Consider the following 27,294-nt stretch of genomic DNA (forward strand, 5'->3'; position numbering starts at 1 on the left):
TCAGGAGGAGAGATGTGTAGAGAGTGTAGTTACCTCAGGAGAGAGGTGTAGAGAGTGTAGTTACCTCAGGAGAGAGGTGTAGAGAGTGTAGTTACCTCAGGAGAGAGGTGTATAGAGTGTAGTTACCTCAGGAGAGAGGTGTAGAGAGTGTAGTTACCTCAGGAGGAGAGATGTGTATAGAGTGTAGTTACCTCAGGAGAGAGGTGTAGAGAGTGTAGTTACCCCAGGAGAGAGGTGTATAGAGTGTAGTTACCTCAGGAGAGAGGTGTAGAGAGTGTAGTTACCCCAGGAGAGAGGTGTATAGAGTGTAGTTACCTCAGGAGGAGAGATGTGTATAGAGTGTAGTTACCTCAGGAGAGAGGTGTAGAGAGTGTAGTTACCTCAGGAGAGAGGTGTAGAGAGTGTAGTTACCTCAGGAGGAGAGAGGTGTAGAGAGTGTAGTTACCCCAGGAGGAGAGAGGTGTAGAGAGTGTAGTTACCTCAGGAGAGAGGTGTAGAGAGTGTAGTTACCTCAGGAGGAGAGAGGTGTATAGAGTGTAGTTACCTCAGGAGAGATGTGTATAGAGTGTAGTTACCTCAGGAGAGAGGTGTAGAGAGTGTAGTTACCTCAGGAGAGATGTGTATAGAGTGTAGTTACCTCAGGAGAGATGTGTATAGAGTGTAGTTACCTCAGGAGGAGAGAGGTGTATAGAGTGTAGTTACCTCAGGAGAGAGGTGTATAGAGTGTAGTTACCTCAGGAGGAGAGAGGTGTAGAGAGTGTAGTTACCTCAGGAGAGAGGTGTATAGAGTGTAGTTACCTCAGGAGAGAGGTGTATAGAGTGTAGTTACCTCAGGAGGAGAGATGTGTATAGAGTGTAGTTACCTCAGGAGAGAGGTGTAGAGAGTGTAGTTACCTCAGGAGAGAGGTGTAGAGAGTGTAGTTACCTCAGGAGGAGAGAGGTGTATAGAGTGTAGTTACCTCAGGAGGAGAGAGGTGTAGAGAGTGTAGTTACCTCAGGAGAGAGGTGTAGAGAGTGTAGTTACCTCAGGAGGAGAGAGGTGTATAGAGTGTAGTTACCTCAGGAGAGATGTGTAGAGAGTGTAGTTACCTCAGGAGGAGAGAGGTGTAGAGAGTGTAGTTACCTCAGGAGAGAGGTGTATAGAGTGTAGTTACCTCAGGAGAGAGGTGTAGAGAGTGTAGTTACCTCAGGAGAGAGGTGTAGAGAGTGTAGTTACCTCAGGAGGAGAGAGGTGTAGAGAGTGTAGTTACCTCAGGAGTGATGTGTATAGAGTGTAGTTACCTCAGGAGAGAGGTGTATAGAGTGTAGTTACCTCAGGAGAGAGGTGTATAGAGTGTAGTTACCTCAGGAGGAGAGAGGTGTAGAGAGTGTAGTTACCTCAGGAGGAGAGAGGTGTATAGAGTGTAGTTACCCCAGGAGAGATGTGTATAGAGTGTAGTTACCTCAGGAGAGAGGTGTATAGAGTGTAGTTACCTCAGGAGAGATGTGTAGAGAGTGTAGTTACCTCAGGAGGAGAGATGTGTATAGAGTGTAGTTACCTCAGGAGAGAGGTGTATAGAGTGTAGTTACCTCAGGAGGAGAGAGGTGTAGAGAGTGTAGTTACCTCAGGAGGAGAGAGGTGTAGAGAGTGTAGTTACCTCAGGAGGAGAGATGTGTAGAGAGTGTAGTTACCTCAGGAGGAGAGATGTGTATAGAGTGTAGTTACCTCAGGAGAGAGGTGTATAGAGTGTAGTTACCTCAGGAGGAGAGAGGTGTAGAGAGTGTAGTTACCTCAGGAGTGATGTGTATAGAGTGTAGTTACCTCAGGAGAGAGGTGTAGAGAGTGTAGTTACCTCAGGAGAGATGTGTAGAGAGTGTAGTTACCTCAGGAGAGAGGTGTAGAGAGTGTAGTTACCTCAGGAGTGATGTGTATAGAGTGTAGTTACCTCAGGAGGAGAGAGGTGTATAGAGTGTAGTTACCTCAGGAGAGAGGTGTAGAGAGTGTAGTTACCTCAGGAGGAGAGATGTGTAGAGAGTGTAGTTACCTCAGGAGGAGAGAGGTGTATAGAGTGTAGTTACCCCAGGAGAGAGGTGTAGAGAGTGTAGTTACCTCAGGAGAGAGGTGTAGAGAGTGTAGTTACCTCAGGAGAGAGGTGTAGAGAGTGTAGTTACCTCAGGAGAGAGGTGTAGAGAGAGTAGTTACCTCAGGAGAGAGGTGTATAGAGTGTAGTTACCCCAGGAGAGAGGTGTAGAGAGTGTAGTTACCTCAGGAGAGAGGTGTAGAGAGTGTAGTTACCTCAGGAGAGAGGTGTAGAGAGAGTAGTTACCTCAGGAGAGAGGTGTAGAGAGTGTAGTTACCTCAGGAGAGAGGTGTAGAGAGAGTAGTTACCTCAGGAGAGAGGTGTATAGAGTGTAGTTACCCCAGGAGAGAGGTGTAGAGAGTGTAGTTACCTCAGGAGAGAGGTGTAGAGAGTGTAGTTACCTCAGGAGAGAGGTGTAGAGAGAGTAGTTACCTCAGGAGAGAGGTGTATAGAGTGTAGTTACCTCAGGAGAGAGGTGTAGAGAGAGTAGTTACCTCAGGAGAGAGGTGTAGAGAGTGTAGTTACCCCAGGAGGAGAGATGTGTATAGAGTGTAGTTACCTCAGGAGAGAGGTGTAGAGAGAGTAGTTACCTCAGGAGAGAGGTGTAGAGAGAGTAGTTACCTTAGCCAGCACCTCAGGAGAAACTTCATCGTCAGACGTCCACAGCTTCCCATTTTTGTTTCCTACAGACTGGAGAGACACTCTTTACAATCCCTGTGTCTTTAGGTGACCCAAGCATCGGTGTGTTGATACATGGATATATGTGTGTGTGTGTGTGGTGTCAGTGTGTGTATTAATGATCAGTGTGTGTGTGTGTGTGTGTGTGTATTAATGATCAGTGTGTAGATCCATGGATATATGTGTGTCTGTGTATGTGTGTCTGTGTATGTGTGTGTGTGTGTGTGTGTGTGGTGTCAGTGTGTGTATTAATGATCAGTGTGTGTGTGTGTGTGAGTGTATTAATGATCAGTGTGTGTGTGTGTGTGTGTGTATTAATGATCAGTGTGTGTGTGTGTTGATACATGGATTTATGTGTGTCTGTGTGTGTGGTGTCAGTGTGTGTATTAATGATCAGTGTGTGTGTGTGTGTGTGTGTGTATTAATGATCAGTGTGTGTGTGTGTTGATACATGGATTTATGTGTGTCTGTGTGTGTGTGTGGTGTCAGTGTGTGTATTAATGATCAGTGTGTGTGTGTCGGTACGTGTGTTCATGATCAATGTGTGTATTTGTGTGTACTCATGATCAATGTGTGTGTGTGTGTGTGTGTGTGTGTGTGTGTGTGTGTGTGTGTGTGTGTGTGTGTGTGTGTGTCTTGGCTCCCAGAACCCACCCTGTCATTCATGAGCAGGTCCTTGACGATGAAGTTGGCCACGATGGCCTTCATGGGGGAGGCAAACTGATCTGGAGCCAGTAGAGAGATATGGCCTAGACTGACCAGGGGGGTAATCAACTGTTCTGGGACGTCAGCGTTCAGACTACGAGAGAGGGGCTGGGGGAGACGAGAGAGGTGGTTAGAGAGAGAGACTGGGGGAGAGGGGAGAGGTGGTTAGAGGGAGAGGAGAGAGGTGGTTAGAGAGAGAGACTGGGGAGAGGAGAGAGGCTGGGGGAGAGGAGAGAGGTGGTTAGAGAGAGGCTGGGGAGAGGAGAGAGGCTGGGGGAGACGAGAGAGGTGGTTAGAGAGAGAGACTGGGGGAGAGGAGAGAGGTGGTTAGAGAGAGAGACTGGGGGAGAGGAGAGAGGCTGGGGGAGAGGAGAGAGGTGGTTAGAGGGAGAGACTGGGGGAGGCAAACTGATCTGGAGCCAGTAGAGAGATATGGCCCAGACTGACCAGGGGGGTAATCAACTGTTCTGGGACGTCAGCGTTCAGACTACGAGAGAGGGGCTGGGGGAGAGGAGAGAGGTGGTTAGAGAGAGAGACTGGGGGAGAGGAGAGAGGGGGAGAGAGAGAGAGGCTGGGGGAGAGGAGAGAGGTGGTTAGAGAGAGAGACTGGGGAGAGGAGAGAGGCTGGGGGAGAGGAGAGAGGTGGTTAGAGAGAGAGACTGGGGGAGAGGAGAGAGGTGGTTAGAGAGAGAGACTGGGGGAGAGGAGAGAGGCTGGGGGAGAGGGAGAGGTGGTTAGAGGGAGAGACTGGGGAGAGGAGAGAGGTGGTTAGAGAGAGAGGCTGGGGGAGAGGAGAGAGGCTGGGGGAGACGAGAGAGGCTGGGGGAGAGGAGAGAGGTGGTTAGAGGGAGAGACTGGGGGAGAGGAGAGGGGCTGGGGGAGACGAGAGAGGTGGTTAGAGAGAGAGAGACTGGGGGAGAGGAGAGAGGCTGGGGGAGACGAGAGAGGTGGTTAGAGGGAGAGAGGCTGGGGGAGAGGAGAGGGGGAGAGAGGAGAGAGGCTGAGGGGGAGAGAGAGGCTGGGGGAGACGAGAGAGGTGGTTAGAGAGAGAGACTGGGGGAGAGGGGAGAGGTGGTTAGAGAGAGAGAGACTGGGGGAGAGGAGAGAGGCTGGGGGAGACGAGAGAGGTGGTTAGAGAAAGAGACTGGGGGAGAGGTGGTTAGAGAGAGAGACTGGGGGAGAGGAGAGGTGGTTAGAGAGAGAGACTGGGGGAGAGGGGAGAGGTGGTTAGAGAGAGAGACTGGGGGAGAGGGGAGAGGTGGTTAGAGAGAGAGACTGGGGGAGAGGAGAGAGGTGGTTAGAGAGAGAGGCTGGGGGAGGCGAGAGAGGTGGTTAGAGAGAGAGAGACTGGGGGAGAGGTGGTGAGAGAGAGGCTGGGGGAGAGGTGGTTAGAGAGAGACTGGGGGAGAGGAGAGAGGTGGTTAGAGAGAGAGGCTGGGGAGAGAGAGAGAGAGGCTGGGGGAGAGGAGAGAGGTGGTTAGAGAGAGAGGCTGGGGGAGAGGTGGTTAGAGAGAGAGACTGGGGGAGAGGGGAGAGGTGGTTAGAGAGAGAGACTGGGGGAGAGGAGAGAGGTGGTTAGAGAGAGAGAGACTGGGGGAGAGGAGAGAGGCTGGGGGAGAGGAGAGAGGTGGTTAGAGAGAGAGACTGGGGGAGAGGTGGTTAGAGAGAGAGACTGGGGGAGAGGAGAGAGGTGGTTAGAGAGAGAGACTGGGGGAGAGGAGAGAGGTGGTTAGAGAGAGAGACTGGGGGAGAGGGAGAGGTGGTTAGAGAGAGAGACTGGGGGAGAGGGGAGAGGTGGTTAGAGAGAGAGACTGGGGGAGAGGGGAGAGGTGGTTAGAGAGAGAGACTGGGGGAGAGGAGAGAGGTGGTTAGAGAGAGAGGCTGGGGGAGACGAGAGAGGTGGTTAGAGAGAGAGAGACTGGGGGAGAGGAGAGAGGCTGGGGGAGAGGGGAGAGGTGGTTAGAGAGAGAGACTGGGGGAGAGGGAGAGGTGGTTAGAGAGAGAGGCTGGGGGAGCGAGAGGTGGTTAGAGAGAGAGGCTGGGGGAGAGGTGGTTAGAGAGAGAGAGGCTGGGGAGAGGTGGTTAGAGAGAGAGACTGGGGGAGAGGAGAGAGGTGGTTAGAGAGAGAGACTGGGGGAGAGGAGAGAGGTGGTTAGAGAGAGAGACTGGGGGAGAGGGGAGAGGTGGTTAGAGAGAGAGACTGGGGGAGAGGAGAGAGGTGGTTAGAGAGAGGCTGGGGGAGACGAGAGAGGTGGTTAGAGAGAGAGAGACTGGGGGAGAGGAGAGAGGCTGGGGGAGAGGGGAGAGGTGGTTAGAGAGAGAGACTGGGGGAGAGGGGAGAGGTGGTTAGAGAGAGAGGCTGGGGGAGACGAGAGAGGTGGTTAGAGAGAGAGGCTGGGGGAGAGGTGGTTAGAGAGAGAGACTGGGGGAGACGAGAGAGGTGGTTAGAGAGAGAGGCTGGGGGAGACGAGAGAGGTGGTTAGAGAGAGAGGCTGGGGGAGAGGGGAGAGGTGGTTAGAGAGAGAGAGGCTGGGGAGAGGAGAGAGGTGGTTAGAGAGAGAGGCTGGGGGAGATGAGAGAGGTGGTTAGAGAAAGAGACTGGGGAGAGGTGGTTAGAGAGAGGTGGTTAGAGAGAGAGAGGCTGGGGGAGAGGAGAGAGAGAGAGGTGGTTAGAGAGAGAGAGGCTGGGGAGAGGGGAGAGGTGGTTAGAGAGAGAGACTGGGAGAGAGGTGGTTAGAGAGAGAGAGGCTGGGGAGAGGGGAGAGGTGGTTAGAGAGAGAGACTGGGGGAGAGGTGGTTAGAGAGAGGTGGTTAGAGAGAGAGAGGCTGGGGGAGAGGAGAGAGAGAGAGGTGGTTAGAGAGAGACTGGGGGAGAGGTGGTTAGAGAGAGAGAGGCTGGGGGAGAGGGGAGAGAGAGAGAGAGAGGTGGTTAGAGAGAGAGGCTGGGGGAGAGGTGGTTAGAGAGAGAGAGGCTGGGGGAGACGAGAGAGGTGGTTAGAGAGAGAGGCTGGGGGAGAGGTGGTTAGAGAGAGAGAGGCTGGGGAGAGGGAGAGGTGGTTAGAGAGAGACTGGGGAGAGGTGGTTAGAGAGGTGGTTAGAGAGAGAGAGGCTGGGGAGAGGGAGAGAGAGAGAGGTGGTTAGAGAGAGAGACTGGGGGAGAGGTGGTTAGAGAGAGAGAGGCTGGGGGAGAGGGGAGAGAGAGAGAGAGAGGATGGGGGAGAGGGGAGAGAGAGAGGTGGTTAGAGAGAGAGACGTGGTTAGAGAGAGAGAGGCTGGAGGAGAGAGGTCGTTAGAGAGAGAGGCTGGGGAGAGAGAGAGAGAGGCTGGGGGAGAGGAGAGAGGTGGTTAGAGAGAGGCTGGGGAGAGAGAGAGAGAGGCTGGGGGAGAGGAGAGAGGTTGTTAGAGAGAGAGGCTGGGGGAGATGAGAGAGGTCGTTAGAGAGAGAGGCTGGGGGAGAGGAGAGAGGCTGGGGAGAGAGAGAGAGGCTGGGGAGAGAGAGAGAGAGGCTGGGGGAGATGAGAGAGGTGGTTAGAGAGAGGCTTGACGAGAGGAGAGAGGTGGTTAGAGAGAGAGAGGCTGGAGGAGAGAGGTCGTTAGAGAGAGAGGCTGGGGGAGAGGAGAGAGGTGGTTAGAGAGAGAGGCTGGGGGAGAGGAGAGAGGTGGTTAGAGAGAGTCTGGGGAGAGAGAGAGGCTGGGGGAGAGGAGAGAGGTGGTTAGAGAGAGGCTGGGGGAGAGGAGAGAGGTGGTTAGAGAGAGGCTGGGGGAGAGGAGAGAGGTGGTTAGAGAGAGAGAGGCTGGAGGAGAGGAGAGAGGTGGTTAGAGAGAGAGAGGCTGGAGGAGAGAGGTCGTTAGAGAGAGAGGCTGGGGGAGAGGAGAGAGGTGGTTAGAGAGAGGCTGGGGGAGAGGAGAGAGGTGGTTAGAGAGAGTCTGGGGAGAGAGAGAGAGAGGTGGTTAGAGAGAGGGACTGGGGGAGAGGAGAGAGGGGTTTTGGGGCAAATCCAACACATCACTGAGTAACTGCCTCCTTATTTTCCAGCATGGTGGTGGCTGCTTCATGGTATGGGTATGCTTGTCATCAGCAAATACTGGGGAGTTTTTCAGGATGAAAATAAACAGAACAGAGCTGAGAACAGGAAAAATCCTAGAGGAAAACCTGGTTCACTGAATGTTCCCTGGGTTGCCGAGTTACAGTATAGACCGAAATCTGATTGAAAATCTACGACAAGACTTAAAATGGCCGTCCTAGCCCTGATCCCCAACAACATGACAGAGCTTGAAGAATTATAAAATGGGCTAATAATGTAGAATCCAGGTGTTTAAAGCTCTTAGAGACTGTTGGGGCATAATCAGAATTAGTGAGGTAACATTGTTAAATAAGATGTTTTATTTACAGAATAATGAATATGTGGGATATTTGTCATTCGGATGTTGTCTTTTGGATAATACTGTAGGCAGTTTGCAGTTATCCCTTCTTCTCTGCTCGGGCTTAGTCACTAGGGGCCCAGAGAGGGGAGAGGTCAGGCTTGTCTTCCTCTGGGAATGTATCTGTTAAACCATGTGATGATATGCAGAATATCAGAAGGGGAGGAGGACAGAATGGAGGCTTTTCTTCTTCTGGGAATGTATCTAACTAATGTATGTCCCCTCTGAGGTTGCCCTTATCTTGACCTAGTATATGACCTAGGACCTAGGAGGCTCACCTATTGTATGTCTCCTCTGAGGTTGCACTTATATTGACCTAGTAAATGACCTAGGACCTAGGAGGCTCACCTATTGTATGTCTCCTCTGAGGTTGCCCTTATCTTGACCTAGTATATGACCTAGGACCTAGGAGGCTCACCTATTGTATGTCTCCTCTGAGGTTGCACTTATATTGACCTAGTAAATGACCTAGGACCTAGGAGGCTCACCTATTGTATGTCTCCTCTGAGGTTGCCCTTATCTTGACCTAGTATATGACCTAGGACCTAAGAGGCTCACCTATTGTATGTCCCCTCTGAGGTTGCCCTTATCTTGACCTAGTATATGACCTAGGACCTAAGAGGCTCACCTATTGTATGTCTCCTCTGAGGTTGCCCTTATCTTGATCTAGTATATGACCTATGACCTAAGAGGCTCACCTATTGTATGTCTCCTCTGAGGTTGCCCTTATCTTGATCTAGTATATGACCTAGTATATGACCTAGGATCTAAGAGGCTCACTATTGTATGTCCCCTCTGAGGTTGCCCTTATCTTGACCTAGTATATGACCTAGGAGGCTCACCTATTGTATGTCTCCTCTGAGGTTGCCCTTATCTTGACCTAGTATATGACCTAGGACCTAGGAGGCTCAGTGTCTTTTCAGATCTTGTCCAGGAGGGGGTGTATTTGAGATGGGAGTATCTAGAATTGACAATTGGTATATGCCATTGGATGAGGTCATGTTTTGGTACTATGTGATAAAATTAAAGATAGACTGTATTGATTTGATTGTTTGTAACATGTATTGACTCAGGGAGGGTTAATATTTATCTGATAATCAATATATATGTTTCCTCCCACTTTGACGGAGTATTTAGTAACAAAATACAATACTTTTCTATTGGCACTTTAGTGTCACCGAACAGCAAAGCACTACTCTATCTCTCTCTGTGTGTGTGTGTGTGTGTGTGTGTGTGTGTGTGTGTGTGTGTGTGTGTTACCTCAAAGATCTGCGCCAGCTGGACCTCCTTGTTACAGAAGATGGCGTGGATACAGTGGACAGCCTGTTTGGCCTGGTGGGGGGTCCCACGTTTAGCCTTCTGATGAAGGACTGGGATCAGGGTCCTAGGGGGGGGAGAGAGGAGGTTAACAGACTGACTACAGGGAGGAGAGGAGGTGAACAGACTGACTACAGGGAGGGAGGAGAGGAGGTTAACAGACTGACTACAGGGAGGGAGGAGAGGAGGTGAACAGACTGACTACAGGGAGGGAGGAGAGGAGGTTAACAGACTGACTACAGGGAGGGAGGAGAGGAGGTTAACAGACTGACTACAGGGAGGAGAGGAGAGGAGGTTAACAGACTGACTACAGGGAGGAGAGGAGAGGAGGTTAACAGACTGACTACAGGGAGGAGAGGAGAGGAGGTGAACAGACTGACTACAGGGAGGGAGGAGAGGAGGTTAACAGACTGACTACAGGGAGGGAGGAGAGGAGGTTAACAGACTGACTACAGGGAGGAGAGGAGAGGAGGTGAACAGACTGACTACAGGGAGGGAGGAGAGGAGGTTAACAGACTGACTACAGGGAGGAGAGGAGAGGAGGTTAACAGACTGACTACAGGGAGGAGAGGAGAGGAGGTTAACAGACTGACTACAGGGAGGAGAGGAGAGGAGGTTAACAGACTGACTACAGGGAGGGAGGAGAGGAGGTTAACAGACTGACTACAGGGAGGGAGGAGAGGAGGTTAACAGACTGACTACAGGGAGGAGAGGAGGTTAACAGACTGACTACAGGGAGGAGAGGAGAGGAGGTTAACAGACTGACTACAGGGAGGAGAGGAGAGGAGGTTAACAGACTGACTACAGGGAGGAGAGGAGGTTAACAGACTGACTACAGGGAGGAGAGGAGGTTAACAGACTGACTACAGGGAGGAGAGGAGAGGAGGTTAACAGACTGACTACAGGGAGGAGAGGAGAGGAGGTTAACAGACTGACTACAGGGAGGAGAGGAGAGGAGGTTAACAGACTGACTACAGGGAGGAGAGAGGAGAGGAGGTTAACAGACTGACTACAGGGAGGAGAGGAGGTTAACAGACTGACTACAGGGAGGAGAGGAGAGGAGGTTAACAGACTGACTACAGGGAGGAGAGGAGAGGAGGTTAACAGACTGACTACAGGGAGGAGAGGAGAGGAGGTGAACAGACTGACTACAGGGAGGAGAGGAGGTTAACAGACTGACTACAGGGAGGAGAGGAGGTTAACAGACTGACTACAGGGAGGAGAGGAGAGGAGGTTAACAGACTGACTACAGGGAGGAGAGGAGAGGAGGTTAACAGACTGACTACAGGGAGGAGAGGAGGTTAACAGACTGACTACAGGGAGGAGAGGAGGTTAACAGACTGACTACAGGGAGGGAGGAGAGGAGGTTAACAGACTGACTACAGGGAGGAGAGGAGAGGAGGTTAACAGACTGACTACAGGGAGGAGAGGAGAGGAGGTTAACAGACTGACTACAGGGAGGAGAGGAGGTTAACAGACTGACTACAGGGAGGAGAGGAGGTTAACAGACTGACTACAGGGAGGAGAGGAGGTTAACAGACTGACTACAGGGAGGAGAGGAGGTTAACAGACTGACTACAGGGAGGGAGGAGAGGAGGTTAACAGACTGACTACAGGGAGGAGAGGAGGTTAACAGACTGACTACAGGGAGGAGAGGAGAGGAGGTTAACAGACTGACTACAGGGAGGAGAGGAGAGGAGGTTAACAGACTGACTACAGGGAGGAGAGGAGAGGAGGTGAACAGACTGACTACAGGGAGGGAGGAGAGGAGGTTAACAGACTGACTACAGGGAGGGAGGAGAGGAGGTTAACAGACTGACTACAGAGAGGGAGGAGAGGAGGTTAACAGACTGACTACAGGGAGGAGAGGAGAGGAGGTTAACAGACTGACTACAGGGAGGAGAGGAGGTTAACAGACTGACTACAGGGAGGAGAGGAGAGGAGGTTAACAGACTGACTACAGGGAGGAGAGGAGAGGAGGTTAACAGACTGACTACAGGGAGGAGAGGAGGTTAACAGACTGACTACAGGGAGGAGAGGAGAGGAGGTTAACAGACTGACTACAGAGAGGGAGGAGAGGAGGTTAACAGACTGACTACAGGGAGGAGAGGAGGTTAACAGACTGACTACAGGGAGGAGAGGAGATTAACAGACTGACTACAGGGAGGAGAGGAGAGGAGGTTAACAGACTGACTACAGGGAGGAGAGGAGAGGAGGTTAACAGACTGACTACAGGGAGGAGAGGAGAGGAGGTTAACAGACTGACTACAGGGAGGAGAGGAGGTTAACAGACTGACTACAGGGAGGAGAGGAGGTTAACAGACTGACTACAGGGAGGAGAGGAGGTTAACAGACTGACTACAGGGAGGAGAGGAGAGGAGGTTAACAGACTGACTACAGGGAGGAGAGGAGGTTAACAGACTGACTACAGGGAGGAGAGGAGGTTAACAGACTGACTACAGGGAGGAGGAGAGGAGGTTAACAGACTGACTACAGGGAGGAGAGGAGGTTAACAGACTGACTACAGGGAGGAGAGGAGGTTAACAGACTGACTACAGGGAGGAGAGGAGGTTAACAGACTGACTACAGGGAGGAGAGGAGGTTAACAGACTGACTACAGGGAGGAGGAGGTTAACAGATGACTACAGGGAGGAGAGGAGGTTAACAGACTGACTACAGGGAGGAGAGGAGGTTAACAGACTGACTACAGGGAGGAGAGGAGGTTAACAGACTGACTACAGGGAGGGAGGAGAGGAGGTTAACAGACTGACTACAGGGAGGAGAGGAGAGGAGGTTAACAGACTGACTACAGGGAGGGAGGAGAGGAGGTTAACAGACTGACTACAGGGAGGAGAGGAGGTTAACAGACTGACTACAGGGAGGAGAGGAGGGGAGGTTAACAGACTGACTACAGGGAGGAGAGGAGGTTAACAGACTGACTACAGGGAGGGAGGAGAGGAGGTTAACAGACTGACTACAGGGAGGGAGGAGAGGAGGTTAACAGACTGACTACAGGGAGGGAGGAGAGGAGGTTAACAGACTGACTACAGGGAGGGAGGAGAGGAGGTTAACAGACTGACTACAGGGAGGAGAGGAGAGGAGGTTAACAGACTGACTACAGGGAGGAGAGGAGAGGAGGTTAACAGACTGACTACAGGGAGGAGAGGAGGTTAACAGACTGACTACAGGGAGGAGAGGAGAGGAGGTTAACAGACTGACTACAGGGAGGAGAGGAGGTTAACAGACTGACTACAGGGAGGAGAGGAGGTTAACAGACTGACTACAGGGAGGAGAGGAGGTTAACAGACTGACTACAGGGAGGAGAGGAGGTTAACAGACTGACTACAGGGAGGAGAGGAGGTTAACAGACTGACTACAGGGAGGAGAGGAGGTTAACAGACTGACTACAGGGAGGAGAGGAGAGGAGGTTAACAGACTGACTACAGGGAGGAGAGGAGAGGAGGTTAACAGACTGACTAAAGGGAGGAGAGGAGGTTAACAGACTGACTACAGGGAGGAGAGGAGGTTAACAGACTGACTACAGGGAGGGAGGAGAGGAGGTTAACAGACTGACTACAGGGAGGAGGAGAGGAGGTTAACAGACTGACTACAGGGAGGAGAGGAGGTTAACAGACTGACTACAGGGAGGGAGGAGAGGAGGTTAACAGACTGACTACAGGGAGGAGAGGAGAGGAGGTTAACAGACTGACTACAGGGAGGAGAGGGAGGTTAACAGACTGACTACAGGGGAGGAGAGGAGAGGAGGTTAACAGACTGACTACAGGGAGGAGAGGAGAGGAGGTTAACAGACTGACTACAGGGAGGAGAGGAGAGGAGGTTAACAGACTGACTACAGGGAGGAGAGGAGGTTAACAGACTGACTACAGGGAGGAGAGGAGGTTAACAGACTGACTACAGGGAGGGAGGAGAGGAGGTTAACAGACTGACTACAGGGAGGGAGGAGAGGAGGTTAACAGACTGACTACAGGGAGGGAGGAGAGGAGGTTAACAGACTGACTACAGGGAGGGAGGAGAGGAGGTTAACAGACTGACTACAGGGAGGAGAGGAGGTTAACAGACTGACTACAGGGAGGAGAGGAGGTTAACAGACTGACTACAGGGAGGAGAGGAGGTTAACAGACTGACTACAGGGAGGAGAGGAGAGGAGGTTAACAGACTGACTTCAGGGAGGGAGGAGAGGAGGTTAACAGACTGACTACAGGGAGGAGAGGAGGTTAACAGACTGACTACAGGGAGGAGAGGAGGTTAACAGACTGACTACAGGGAGGGAGGAGAGGAGGTTAACAGACTGACTACAGGGAGGGAGAGGAGGAGGTTAACAGACTGACTACAGGGGAGGAGAGGAGGTTAACAGACTGACTACAGGGAGGAGAGGAGGTTAACAGACTGACTACAGGGAGGAGAGGAGGTTAACAGACTGACTACAGGGAGGGAGGAGAGGAGGTTAACAGACTGACTACAGGGAGGGAGGAGAGGAGGTTAACAGACTGACTACAGGGAGGGAGGAGAGGAGGTTAACAGACTGACTACAGGGAGGGAGGAGAGGAGGTTAACAGACTGACTACAGGGAGGAGAGAGAGGAGGTTAACAGACTGACTACAGGGAGGGAGGAGAGGAGGTTAACAGACTGACTACAGGGAGGGAGGAGAGGAGGTTAACAGACTGACTACAGGGAGGGAGGAGAGGAGGTTAACAGACTGACTACAGTGGGAGGGAGGGAGGGAGAGGAGGTTAACAGACTGACTACAGGGAGGAGAGGAGGTTAACAGACTGACTACAGGGAGGAGAGGAGGTTAACAGACTGACTACAGGGAGGGAGGAGAGGAGGTTAACAGACTGACTACAGGGAGGGAGGAGAGGAGGTTAACAGACTGACTACAGGGAGGAGAGGAGGTTAACAGACTGACTACAGGGAGGAGAGGAGGTTAACAGACTGACTACAGGGAGGAGAGGAGAGGAGGTTAACAGACTGACTACAGGGAGGAGAGGAGAGGAGGTTAACAGACTGACTACAGGGAGGAGAGGGAGGAGAGGAGGTTAACAGACTGACTACAGGGAGGAGAGGAGAGGAGGTTAACAGACTGACTACAGGGAGGAGAGGAGGTTAACAGACTGACTACAGGGAGGAGAGGAGGTTAACAGACTGACTACAGGGAGGAGAGGAGGTTAACAGACTGACTACAGGGAGGAGAGGAGGTTAACAGACTGACTACAGGGAGGAGAGGAGGTTAACAGACTGACTACAGGGAGGAGAGGAGGTTAACAGACTGACTACAGGGAGGACAGGGGAGGAGGAGGTTAACAGACTGACTACAGGGAGGAGAGGAGGTTAACAGACTGACTACAGGGAGGAGAGGAGGTTAACAGACTGACTACAGGGAGGAGAGGAGGTTAACAGACTGACTACAGGGAGGAGAGGAGAGGAGGTTAACAGACTGACTACAGGGGGAGGAGAGGAGGTTAACAGACTGACTACAGGGAGGAGAGGAGGTTAACAGACTGACTACAGGGAGGAGAGGAGGTTAACAGACTGACTACAGGGAGGAGAGGAGGTTAACAGACTGACTACAGGGAGGAGAGGAGGTTAACAGACTGACTACAGGGAGGAGAGGAGAGGAGGTTAACAGACTGACTACAGGGAGGAGAGGAGAGGAGGTTAACAGACTGACTACAGGGAGGAGAGGAGGTTAACAGACTGACTACAGGGAGGAGAGGAGAGGAGGTTAACAGACTGACTACAGGGAGGAGAGGAGGTTAACAGACTGACTACAGGGAGGAGAGGAGGTTAACAGACTGACTACAGGGGGGAGAGGAGGTTAACAGACTGACTACAGGGAGGAGAGGAGAGGAGGTTAACAGACTGACTACAGGGAGGAGAGGAGAGGAGGTTAACAGACTGACTACAGGGAGGGAGGAGAGGAGGTTAACAGACTGACTACAGGGAGGGAGGAGAGGAGGTTAACAGACTGACTACAGGGAGGAGAGGAGAGGAGGTTAACAGACTGACTACAGGGAGGAGAGGAGGTTAACAGACTGACTACAGGGAGGAGAGGAGAGGAGGTTAACAGACTGACTACAGGGAGGAGAGGAGGTTAACAGACTGACTACAGGGAGGAGAGGAGGTTAATAGACTGACTACAGGGAGGAGAGGAGGTTAACAGACTGACTACAGGGAGGAGAGGAGGTTAACAGACTGACTACAGGGAGGAGAGGAGGTTAACAGACTGACTACAGGGAGGAGAGGAGGTTAACAGACTGACTACAGGGAGGAGAGGAGGTTAACAGACTGACTACAGGGAGGGAGGAGAGGAGGTTAACAGACTGACTACAGGGAGGGAGGAGAGGAGGTTAACAGACTGACTACAGGGAGGAGAGGTGGTTAACAGACTGACTACAGGGAGGAGAGGTGGTTAACAGACTGACTACAGGGAGGAGAGGAGGTTAACAGACTGACTACAGGGAGGAGAGGAGGTTAACAGACTGACTACAGGGAGGAGAGGAGAGGAGGTTAACAGACTGACTACAGGGAGGGAGGAGAGGAGGTTAACAGACCGACTACAGGGAGGGAGGAGAGGAGGTTAACAGACTGACTACAGGGAGGAGACGAGAGGAGAGGAGGTTAACAGACTGACTACAGGGAGGAGAGGAGGTTAACAGACTGACTACAGGGAGGAAGAAGAGGAGGTTAACAGACTGACTACAGGGAGGAAGGAGAGGAGGTTAACAGACTGACTACAGGGAGGAGAGGAGAGGAGGTTAACAGACTGACTACAGGGAGGAGAGGAGAGGAGGTTAACAGACTGACTACAGGGAGGAGAGGAGAGGAGGTTAACAGACTGACTACAGGGAGGAGAGGAGGTTAACAGACTGACTACAGGGGAGGAGAGGAGAGGAGGTTAACAGACTGACTACAGGGAGGAGAGGAGGTGAACAGACTGACTACAGGGGGGAGGAGAGGAGGTTAACAGACTGACTACAGGGAGGGAGGAGAGGAGGTTAACAGACTGACTACAGGGAGGAGAGGGAGAGGAGGTTAACAGACTGACTACAGGGAGGAGAGGAGAGGAGGTTAACAGACTGACTACAGGGAGGGAGGAGGTTAACAGACTGACTACAGGGAGGGAGGAGAGGAGGTTAACAGACTGACTACAGGGAGGGGAGGAGGTTAACAGACTGACTACAGGGGAGGAGAGGAGAGGAGGTTAACAGACTGACTACAGGGAGGAGAGGAGAGGAGGTTAACAGACTGACTACAGGGAGGAGAGGAGGTTAACAGACTGACTACAGGGAGGAGAGGAGAGGAGGTTAACAGACTGACTACAGGGAGGAGAGGAGGTGAACAGACTGACTACAGGGAGGGAGGAGAGGAGGTTAACAGACTGACTACAGGGAGGGAGGAGAGGAGGTTAACAGACTGAGTACAGGGAGGGAGGAGGTTAACAGACTGACTACAGGGAGGAGAGGAGAGGAGGTTAACAGACTGACTACAGGGAGGAGAGGAGAGGAGGTTAACAGACTGACTACAGGGAGGGAGGAGGTTAACAGACTGACTACAGGGAGGAGAGGAGAGGAGGTTAACAGACTGACTACAGGGAGGAGAGGAGGTTAACAGACTGACTACAGGGAGGAGAGGAGGTTAACAGACTGACTACAGGGAGGAGAGGAGAGGAGGTTAACAGACTGACTACAGGGAGGAGAGGAGAGGAGGTTAACAGACTGACTACAGGGAGGAGAGGAGAGGAGGTTAACAGACTGACTACAGGGAGGAGGAGAGGAGGTTAACAGACTGACTACAGGGAGGAGAGGAGGTTAACAGACTGACTACAGGGGGAGGAGAGGAGGTTAACAGACTGACTACAGGGAGGAGAGGAGAGGAGGTTAACAGACTGACTACAGGGAGAGAGGAGGTTAACAGACTGACTACAGGGAGGAGGAGAGGAGGTTAACAGACTGACTACAGGGGGAGGAGGAGGTTAACAGACTGACTACAGGGAGGAGAGGAGGAGGTTAACAGACTGACTACAGGGAGGAGGAGAGGAGGTTAACAGACTGACTACAGGGAGGAGAGGAGAGGAGGTTAACAGACTGACTACAGGGAGGAGAGGAGGTTAACAGACTGACTACAGGGAGGGAGGAGAGGAGGTTAACAGACTGACTACAGGGAGGAGAGGAGGTTAACAGACTGACTACAGGGAGGAGGAGAGGAGGTTAACAGACTGACTACAGGGAGGAGAGGAGGTTAACAGACTGACTACAGGGAGGAGGAGAGGAGGTTAACAGACTGACTACAGGGAGGGAGGGAGAGGAGGTTAACAGACTGACTACAGGGAGGGAGAGAGGAGGTTAACAGACTGACTACAGGGAGGAGAGGAGGTTAACAGACTGACTACAGGGAGAGGAGAGGAGGTTAACAGACTGACTACAGGGAGGGAGGAGAGGAGGTTAACAGACTGACTACAGGGAGGAGAGGAGAGGAGGTTAACAGACTGACTACAGGGAGGAGAGGAGAGGAGGTTAACAGACTGACTACAGGGAGGAGAGGAGAGGAGGTTAACAGACTGACTACAGGGAGGAGAGGAGGTTAACAGACTGACTACAGGGAGGAGAGGAGGTTAACAGACTGACTACAGGGAGGGAGAGGAGAGGAGGTTAACAGACTGACTACAGGGAGGGAGGAGAGGAGGTTAACAGACTGACTACAGGGAGGGAGGAGAGGAGGTTAACAGACTGACTACAGGGGAGGAGAGGAGGTTAACAGACTGACTACAGAGGGAGGAGAGGAGGTCAACAGACTGACTACAGGGAGGGAGGAGAGGAGGTTAACAGACTGACTACAGGGAGGAGAGGAGGTTAACAGACTGACTACAGGGAGGGAGGAGAGGAGGTTAACAGACTGACTACAGGGAGGGAGGAGGTTAACAGACTGACTACAGGGAGGAGAGGAGGTTAACAGACTGACTACAGGGAGGAGAGGAGAGGAGGTTAACAGACTGACTACAGGGAGGAGAGGAGGTTAACAGACTGACTACAGGGAGGAGAGAGGAGGTTAACAGACTGACTACAGGGAGGGAGGAGAGGAGGTTAACAGACTGACTACAGGGAGGAGAGGAGAGGAGGTTAACAGACTGACTACAGGGAGGGAGGAGAGGAGGTTAACAGACTGACTACAGGGAGGAGAGGAGGTTAACAGACTGACTACAGGGGGGAGAGGAGGTTAACAGACTGACTACAGGGAGGAGAGGAGGTTAACAGACTGACTACAGGGAGGAGAGGAGGTTAACAGACTGACTACAGGGAGGAGGAGAGGAGGTTAACAGACTGACTACAGGGAGGGAGGGAGAGGAGGTTAACAGACTGACTACAGGGAGGGAGGAGAGGAGGTTAACAGACTGACTACAGGGAGGGAGGAGGAGGTTAACAGACTGACTACAGGGAGGAGAGGAGGTTAACAGACTGACTACAGGGAGGGAGGAGAGGAGGTTAACAGACTGACTACAGGGAGGGAGGAGAGGAGGTTAACAGACTGACTACAGGGAGGGAGGAGAGGAGGTTAACAGACTGACTACAGGGGGGAGAGGAGGTCAACAGACTGACTACAGGGAGGGAGGAGAGGAGGTTAACAGACTGACTACAGGGAGGAGAGGAGGTTAACAGACTGACTACAGGGAGGAGAGGAGGTTAACAGACTGACTACAGGGAGGGAGGGAGAGGAGGTTAACAGACTGACTACAGGGAGGGAGGAGGTTAACAGACTGACTACAGGGAGGAGAGGAGGTTAACAGACTGACTACAGGGAGGAGAGGAGGTTAACAGACTGACTACAGGGAGGAGAGGAGGTTAACAGACTGACTACAGGGAGGAGAGGAGAGGAGGTTAACAGACTGACTACAGGGAGGAGAGGAGGTTAACAGACTGACTACAGGGAGGAGGTTAACAGACTGACTACAGGGAGGAGAGGAGAGGAGGTTAACAGACTGACTACAGGGAGGAGAGGAGGTTAACAGACTGACTACAGGGAGGAGAGGAGGTTAACAGACTGACTACAGGGAGGGAGGAGAGGAGGTTAACAGACTGACTACAGGGAGGAGAGGAGAGGAGGTTAACAGACTGACTACAGGGAGGGAGGAGAGGAGGTTAACAGACTGACTACAGGGAGGAGAGGAGGTTAACAGACTGACTACAGGGAGGAGAGGAGGTTAACAGACTGACTACAGGGGGAGAGGAGGTTAACAGACTGACTACAGGGAGGAGAGGAGGTTAACAGACTGACTACAGGGGAGGAGAGGAGGTGAACAGACTGACTACAGGGAGGAGAGGAGGTTAACAGACTGACTACAGGGAGGAGAGGAGAGGAGGTTAACAGACTGACTACAGGGAGGAGAGGAGAGGAGGTTAACAGACTGACTACAGGAAGGAGAGGAGGTTAACAGACTGACTACAGGGAGGGAGGAGAGGAGGTTAACAGACTGACTACAGGGAGGGAGGAGGAGGTTAACAGACTGACTACAGGGAGGGAGGAGAGGAGGTTAACAGACTGACTACAGGGAGGAGAGGAGGTGAACAGACTGACTACAGGGAGGAGAGGAGGTTAACAGACTGACTACAGGGAGGGAGGAGAGGAGGTTAACAGACTGACTACAGGGAGGGAGGAGGAGGTTAACAGACTGACTACAGGGAGGGAGGAGAGGAGGTTAACAGACTGACTACAGGGAGGAGAGGAGGTTAACAGACTGACTACAGGGAGGAGAGGAGGTTAACAGACTGACTACAGGGAGGAGAGGAGAGGAGGTTAACAGACTGACTACAGGGAGGAGAGGAGAGGAGGTTAACAGACTGACTACAGGGAGGAGAGGAGGTTAACAGACTGACTACAGGGAGGAGAAGAGGTGAACAGACTGACTACAGGGAGGAGAGGAGAGGAGGTTAACAGACTGACTACAGGGAGGAGAGGAGGTTAACAGACTGACTACAGGGAGGGAGGAGAGGAGGTTAACAGACTGACTACAGGGAGGGAGGAGAGGGGGTTAACAGACTGACTACAGGGAGGGAGGAGAGGAGGTTAACAGACTGACGACAGGGAGGAAGAGGAGAGGAGGTTAACAGACTGACTACAGGGAGGAGAGGAGAGGAGGTTAACAGACTGACTACAGGGAGGAGAGGAGAGGAGGTTAACAGACTGACTACAGGGAGGAGAGGAGAGGAGGTTAACAGACTGACTACAGGGAGGAGAGGTTAACAGACTGACTACAGGGAGGAGAGGAGGTTAACAGACTGACTACAGGGAGGAGAGGAGGTTAACAGACTGACTACAGGGAGGAGAGGGAGGTTAACAGACTGACTACAGGGAGGAGAGGAGAGGAGGTTAACAGACTGACTACAGGGAGGGAGGAGGTTAACAGACTGACTACAGGGAGGAGGAGAGGAGGTTAACAGACTGACTACAGGGAGGAGAGGAGAGGAGGTTAACAGACTGACTACAGGGAGGGAGGAGGTTAACAGACTGACTACAGGGAGGAGAGGAGGTTAACAGACTGACTACAGGGAGGAGAGGAGGTTAACAGACTGACTACAGGGAGGGAGAGGAGGTTAACAGACTGACTACAGGGGGAGACTGACTACAGGGAGGAGGTTAACAGACTGACTACAGGGAGGGGGGAGACTACAGGAGGGGAGGTTAACAGACTGACTACAGGGAGGAGAGGAGAGGAGGTTAACAGACTGACTACAGGAAGGAGAGGAGGTTAACAGACTGACTACAGGGAGGAGAGGAGGTTAACAGACTGACTACAGGGAGGAGAGGAGAGGAGGTTAACAGACTGACTACAGGGAGGAGAGGAGAGGAGGTTAACAGACTGACTACAGGGAGGAGAGGAGGTTAACAGACTGACTACAGGGAGGAGAGGAGGTTAACAGACTGACTACAGGGAGGAGGGAGGAGGTTAACAGACTGACTACAGGGAGGAGAGGAGGTTAACAGACTGACTACAGGGAGGAGAGGAGGTTAACAGACTGACTACAGGGAGGAGAGGAGGTTAACAGACTGACTACAGGGAGGAGAGGAGGTTAACAGACTGACTACAGGGAGGAGAGGAGAGGAGGTTAACAGACTGACTACAGGGAGGAGAGGAGAGGAGGTTAACAGACTGACTACAGGGAGGAGAGGAGGTTAACAGACTGACTACAGGGAGGAGAGGAGGTTAACAGACTGACTACAGGGAGGAGAGGAGGTTAACAGACTGACTACAGGGAGGGAGGAGAGGAGGTTAACAGACTGACTACAGGGAGGAGAGGAGAGGAGGTTAACAGACTGACTACAGGGAGGAGAGGAGAGGAGGTGAACAGACTGACTACAGGGAGGAGAGGAGAGGAGGTTAACAGACTGACTACAGGGAGGAGAGGAGAGGAGGTTAACAGACTGACTACAGGGAGGAGAGGAGAGGAGGTGAACAGACTGACTACAGGGAGGAGAGGAGAGGAGGTTAACAGACTGACTACAGGGAGGAGAGGAGAGGAGGTTAACAGACTGACTACAGGGAGGAGAGGAGGTTAACAGACTGACTACAGGGAGGAGAGGAGAGGAGGTTAACAGACTGACTACAGGGAGGAGAGGAGAGGAGGTTAACAGACTGACTACAGGGAGGAGAGGAGAGGAGGTGAACAGACTGACTACAGGGAGGAGAGGAGAGGAGGTTAACAGACTGACTACAGGGAGGAGAGGAGAGGAGGTTAACAGACTGACTACAGGGAGGAGAGGAGGTGAACAGACTGACTACAGGGAGGAGAGGAGGTTAACAGACTGACTACAGGGAGGGAGGAGAGGAGGTTAACAGACTGACTACAGGGAGGAGAGGAGGTTAACAGACTGACTACAGGGAGGGAGGAGAGGAGGTTAACAGACTGACTACAGGGAGGAGAGGAGGTTAACAGACTGACTACAGGGAGGGAGGAGAGGAGGTTAACAGACTGACTACAGGGAGGAGAGGAGGTTGCCTCCCTCCCTCCCACCCTGTCTCTCCCTCCCTCCCTGCCTCCCCCTCCCACCTTGCCTCTCCCTCCCTCCCTGTCTCTCCCTCCCTCCCCCTCCCCCCCTGCCTCACCCTCCCACCCTGTCTGTCTCTCCCTCCCTCCCTCCCACCCTACCTCTCCCTCCCTCCCTGCCCCCCTGCCTCTCCCTCCCACCCTGCCCCCTGCCTGTCTCTCCCTGCCTCTCCCTCCCTCCCTGTCTCTCCCCTCCCTCCCCCTCCCCCCTGCCTCCCCCTCCCACCCTGTCTGTCTCTCCCTCCCTCCCTCCCACCCCTGCCTCTCCCTCCCTGTCTCCCCATCCCTGCCTGTCTCGCCCCCCTGCCTCCCTCTCCCTCCCCCTCCCCCCCCCCCCTCCCTCCCTCCCCAACCTGCCTCTCCCTCCCTCCCTCCCTGCCTCTCCCTCCACCCTCTCTCCCACCCCCTGCCTCTCCCTCCCTCCCTCCCCGCCTCTCCCTCCCCACCCTCTCTCCCTCCCTGCCTCTCCCTCCCTCCCTCCCTGCCTCTCCCTCCCTCCCTGCCTCTCTTACGATCGTATCTGCTGTAGTTCGGTCTCTATTTTCTGTCCGGTGTTCCTGAAGATCTGAATGGCTGCCTCTCCCTCCCTCCCTGCCTCTCCCTCCCTCCCCCTCCCCGCCTCTCCCTCCCTCCCCGCCTCTCCCTCCCTCCCTCCCACCCGGTCTCTCCCTCCCTGCCTCTCTTACGATCGTATCTGCTGTAGTTCGGTCTCTATTTTCTGTCCGGTGTTCCTGAAGATCTGAATGGCTGCCTCTCCCTCCCTCCCTGCCTCTCCCTCCCTCCCCGCCTCTCCCTCCCTCCCCGCCTCTCCCTCCTCCCCACCTCTCTTACGATCGTATCTGCTGTAGTTCGGTCTCTATTTTCTGTCCGGTGTTCCTGAAGATCTGAATGGCCGCCTCGGCCACCTTGTCGTCCTCCATCTTCAGACACTGAAGCAGAGACTCATATGTCTCAGCAGAGTGGAACGCTGTGGGGTGGGTGAAGGACAGGACCTGGAGGAGAGGAGGAGTAGGAGAGGAGGAAGAGGAGGAGGAAGAGGAGGAGGAGGGAGGGAGGAAGAGAGGAGAGGAGGAGGAGAAGGAAGGAGGAAGGAGGGAGGAGGAGAGAGGAGGAGGGAGGAGAAGAGGAGGAGGAGAGGAGGAGGAGGAGAAGAGGAGGAAGAGAGGAGGAGGAGAGAGGAGAGGAGGGGAGGAGGAGGAAAGAGAGGAGGAGGAAAGAGGGAGGAGGAGGGAGGAGGAGGGAGAGGAGGAGGAAGAAGGAGGAGGAGGAAGGAGGAGGAGGAGGGGAGGAGGAGAGGAGGAAGAGGAGGTGGGAGAGGAGGGAGGAGGAGAGGAGGAGGAGGAGGAGAGGAAGAGGAGGAGGAAGGAGGAGGAGAGGGAGGAGGAAAGGGGAGGGAGAGGAGGAGGAGAGGAGGGAGAGGAGAGGAGGAGGAGAGGAGGAAGAGGAGGAGGAGGAGAGGAGGAGAGGAGGAGGAGAGGAGGAGGAGGAGAGGAGGAAGAGAGGGAGGAGGAGAAGAGGAGGAGAGGGAGGAGAGGAGGAGAGTAGGAAAGGAGGAGGAGGAGAGGAGGAGGAGGAGGAGGAGGAGAGGAGGAAGAGGAGAGGAGGAGGAGGAGAGGAGGAAGAGGAGAGGAGGAGAGGAGGAGGAGAGGAGGAGGAGGAGAGGAGGAAGAGGAGGAGAGAAGAGAGGAGGAAGAGGAGAGGAGGAAGAGGAGAGGAGGATGAAGAGGAGAGGAGGAAGAGGAGAAGAGGAGAGGAGGAAGAGGAGAGGATGAAGAGGAGAGGAGGAGGAGGAAGAGGAGAAGAGGAGAGGAGGAAGAGGAGGAAGAGAAGGAGGAGGAGGAGGAGGAGGAGAGGAGGAAGAGGAGGAAGAGGAGAGGAGGAAGAGGAGGAAGAGGAGGAAGAGAAGGAGGAGGAGGAGGAGGAGGAAGAGGGGGAGGGAGAGGAGGAAGAGGGGGAGGAGAGGAGGAAGAGGAGGAGGAGGAAGAGGAGGAGAGGAGTAAGAGAAGGAGGAGAGAAGAGAAAGACAAAAGTTATTAATCTGTCCATTCATCCACAAGTCCCCCTCCCTCCCTCCATCCCCTCTCTCTCTCCTCATCCCTCCATCCCCTCTCTCTCTCCTCCCCTCCCTCCTCATCCCTCCATCCCCTCTCTCCTCATCCCTCCATCCCCCTCTCTCTCTCTCTCCTCATCCCTCCATCCCTCCCTCCCCCTCGTCCCCTCCCTCTCTCTCTTTCATCCCTCCCTCCCTCTCCCTCGTCCCTCCCTCCCTCCCTCCCCATCTGTTCCCTCCTCCTCTTTCTCTTCATCCCCCCTCCCTCTCTCCTCGTCCCCTCCTCCCTCTCTTCCCCTCCTCCCTCCCTCTTCATCCTTCCCTCCCTCCCCCTCGTCCCTCCCTCCCTCTCTCTTCATCCCTCCCTCCCTCCTCTCCCATCCTCCTCCTCCTCGCTCTCATCCCCTCCTCCCCCTCTTCATCCCTCCCTCCCTCTCTTCATCCCTCCCTCCCTCTCTCCATCCCTCCCTCCTTCATCCCTCCCTCCCTCTCTTCATCCCTCCCCCTCTCTCCTCATCCCTCCCCTCCCTCTCCTCCTCATCCCTCCCTCCCACTCTCCTCATCCCTCCCTCCACTCTCCTCATCCTCCCTCCCACTCTCCTCATCCCTCCCTCTCCCCTCCTCTCGTCCTCCCTCCCTCTCTCCTCATCCCTCCATCCCCTCCCTCCCTCTCTTCATGCCTCCATCCATACCTTCAGTAGTTCCAGTCCAGAGCGAATGGCAGTGTCTGGTGTGACACCTTCCTCATCATCATCGGCCGTTCCCTCGATAGACTTATTCAGCAGCTTGACCAGAGCACTGAGCAGAGAGACATTATATAACCTCTTATTCAGCAGCTTGACCAGAGCACTGAGCAGAGAGACATTATATAACCTCTTATTCAGCAGCTTGACCAGAGCACTGAGCAGAGAGACATTATATAACCTCTTATCCAGCAGCTAGACCAGAGCACTGAGCAGAGAGACATATAACCTCTTATTCAGCAGATAGACCAGAGCACTGAGCAGAGAGACATATAACCTCTTATCCAGCAGATAGACCAGAGCACTGAGCAGAGACATTATATAACCTCTTATTCAACAGCTAGACCAGAGCACTGAGCAGAGAGACATTATATAACCTCTTATTCAGCAGATAGACCAGAGCACTGAGCAGAGAGACATTATATAACCTCTTATTCAACAGCTAGACCAGAGCACTGAGACATTATATAACCTCTTATTCAGCAGATAGACCAGAGCACTGAGCAGAGAGACATTATATAACCTCTTATTCAGCAGATAGACCAGAGCACTGAGCAGAGAGACATATAACCTCTTATCCAGCAGATAGACCAGAGCACTGAGCAGAGACATTATATAACCTCTTATTCAACAGATAGACCAGAGCACTGAGCAGAGAGACATTATATAACCTCTTATTCAGCAGATAGACCAGAGCACTGAGCAGAGAGACATTATATAACCTCTTATTCAACAGATAGACCAGAGCACTGAGCAGAGAGACATTATATAACCTCTTATTGAGCAGATAGACCAGAGCACTGAGCAGAGAGACATTATATAACCTCTTATTGAGCAGATAGACCAGAGCAGAGAGCAGATATAACCAAACACACACACACACACACACACCCCATTTATTTACCTGATGGCCTCTGAGTCGATGTGGACGGGAGCAATGCGTTCCAACAGGAACTTCACCATCTCCAGGAAGGGGTTGGTGGGCTGCTTCGGGAACGTCAGTTTACGAGTAATCTCCCTCTGAAAAACACGATCAATATCTAACTGGTCATCTCCCCTCTGAAATACATGATCAATATCTAACTGGTCATCTCCCCTCTGAAATACACGATCAATATCTAACTGGTCATCTCCCCTCTGAAATACATGATCAATATCTAACTGGTCATCTCCCCTCTGAAATACACGATCAATATCTAACTGGTTATCTCCCCTCTGAAATACACGATCAATATCTAACTGGTAACCTCCCCTCTGAAATACATGATCAATATCTAACTGGTCATCTCCCCTCTGAAATACATGATCAATATCTAACTGGTCATCTCCCTCTGCAAAACACGATCAATATCTAACTGGTAATCTCCCCTCTGAAATACATGATCAATATCTAACTGGTCATCTCCCCTCTGAAATACACAATCAATATCTAACTGGTAATCTCCCTCTGCAAAACACGATCAATATCTAACTGGTCATCTCCCTCTGCAAAACACGATCAATATCTAACTGGTCACCTCCCCTCTGAAATACACGATCAATATCTAACTGGTCATCTCCCCTCTGAAATACACGATCAATATCTAACTGGTAACCTCCCCTCTGAAATACACGATCAATATCTAACTGGTAACCTCCCCTCTGAAATACATGATCAATATCTAACTGGTCATCTCCCCTCTGAAATACACGATCAATATCTAACTGGTCATCTCCCCTCTGAAAAACACGATCAATATCTAACAGGTAATCTCCCCTCTGAAATACACGATCAATATCTAACTGGTCATCTCCCCTCTGAAATACACGATCAACATCTAACTGGTCATCTCCCTCTGAAATACACGATCAATATCTAACTGGTTATCTCCCCTCTGAAATACACAATCAATATCTAACTGGTAACCTCCCCTCTGAAATACATGATCGTTCAAAAGTTTGGGGTCCTTGTTTTTGAAAGAAAAGCACCTTTATTTTGTCCATTTAAAATAACATTAAATTGATCAGAAATTCAGTTTACATAGTTAATGTTGTAAATGAGATGTTAGCTCAAAAACCTGAGAAAAAATCCATCCAGGAAGTGGGATTGTTTTATGTTTGAGGTTTTCCATCGACTGCCTTCACAGATCCCATTGATTTATGACTCAAATTGCAGTTCCTATGGCTTCCACCAGATGTCAACAGTCTTTAGAAATTGTTTCAGGCTTGTATTCTGAAAAATGAGGGAGTAAGTTCACTCTGAATGAGTGGACACTGCAGT

The 27,294-nt window shown here is 52.4% G+C and overlaps 1 pseudogene; it reads right to left on the minus strand.

Annotated features, from left to right (window-relative positions):
• Positions 1-27,294, minus strand: part of LOC135533762 (sister chromatid cohesion protein PDS5 homolog A-like) — a 48,702-nt pseudogene that overhangs the window by 15,015 nt on the left and 6,393 nt on the right.

The sequence above is a fragment of the Oncorhynchus masou genome, unplaced genomic scaffold, assembly GCF_036934945.1.
Source record: "Oncorhynchus masou masou isolate Uvic2021 unplaced genomic scaffold, UVic_Omas_1.1 unplaced_scaffold_2640, whole genome shotgun sequence".
Taxonomy (NCBI): Eukaryota; Metazoa; Chordata; class Actinopteri; order Salmoniformes; family Salmonidae; genus Oncorhynchus; species Oncorhynchus masou.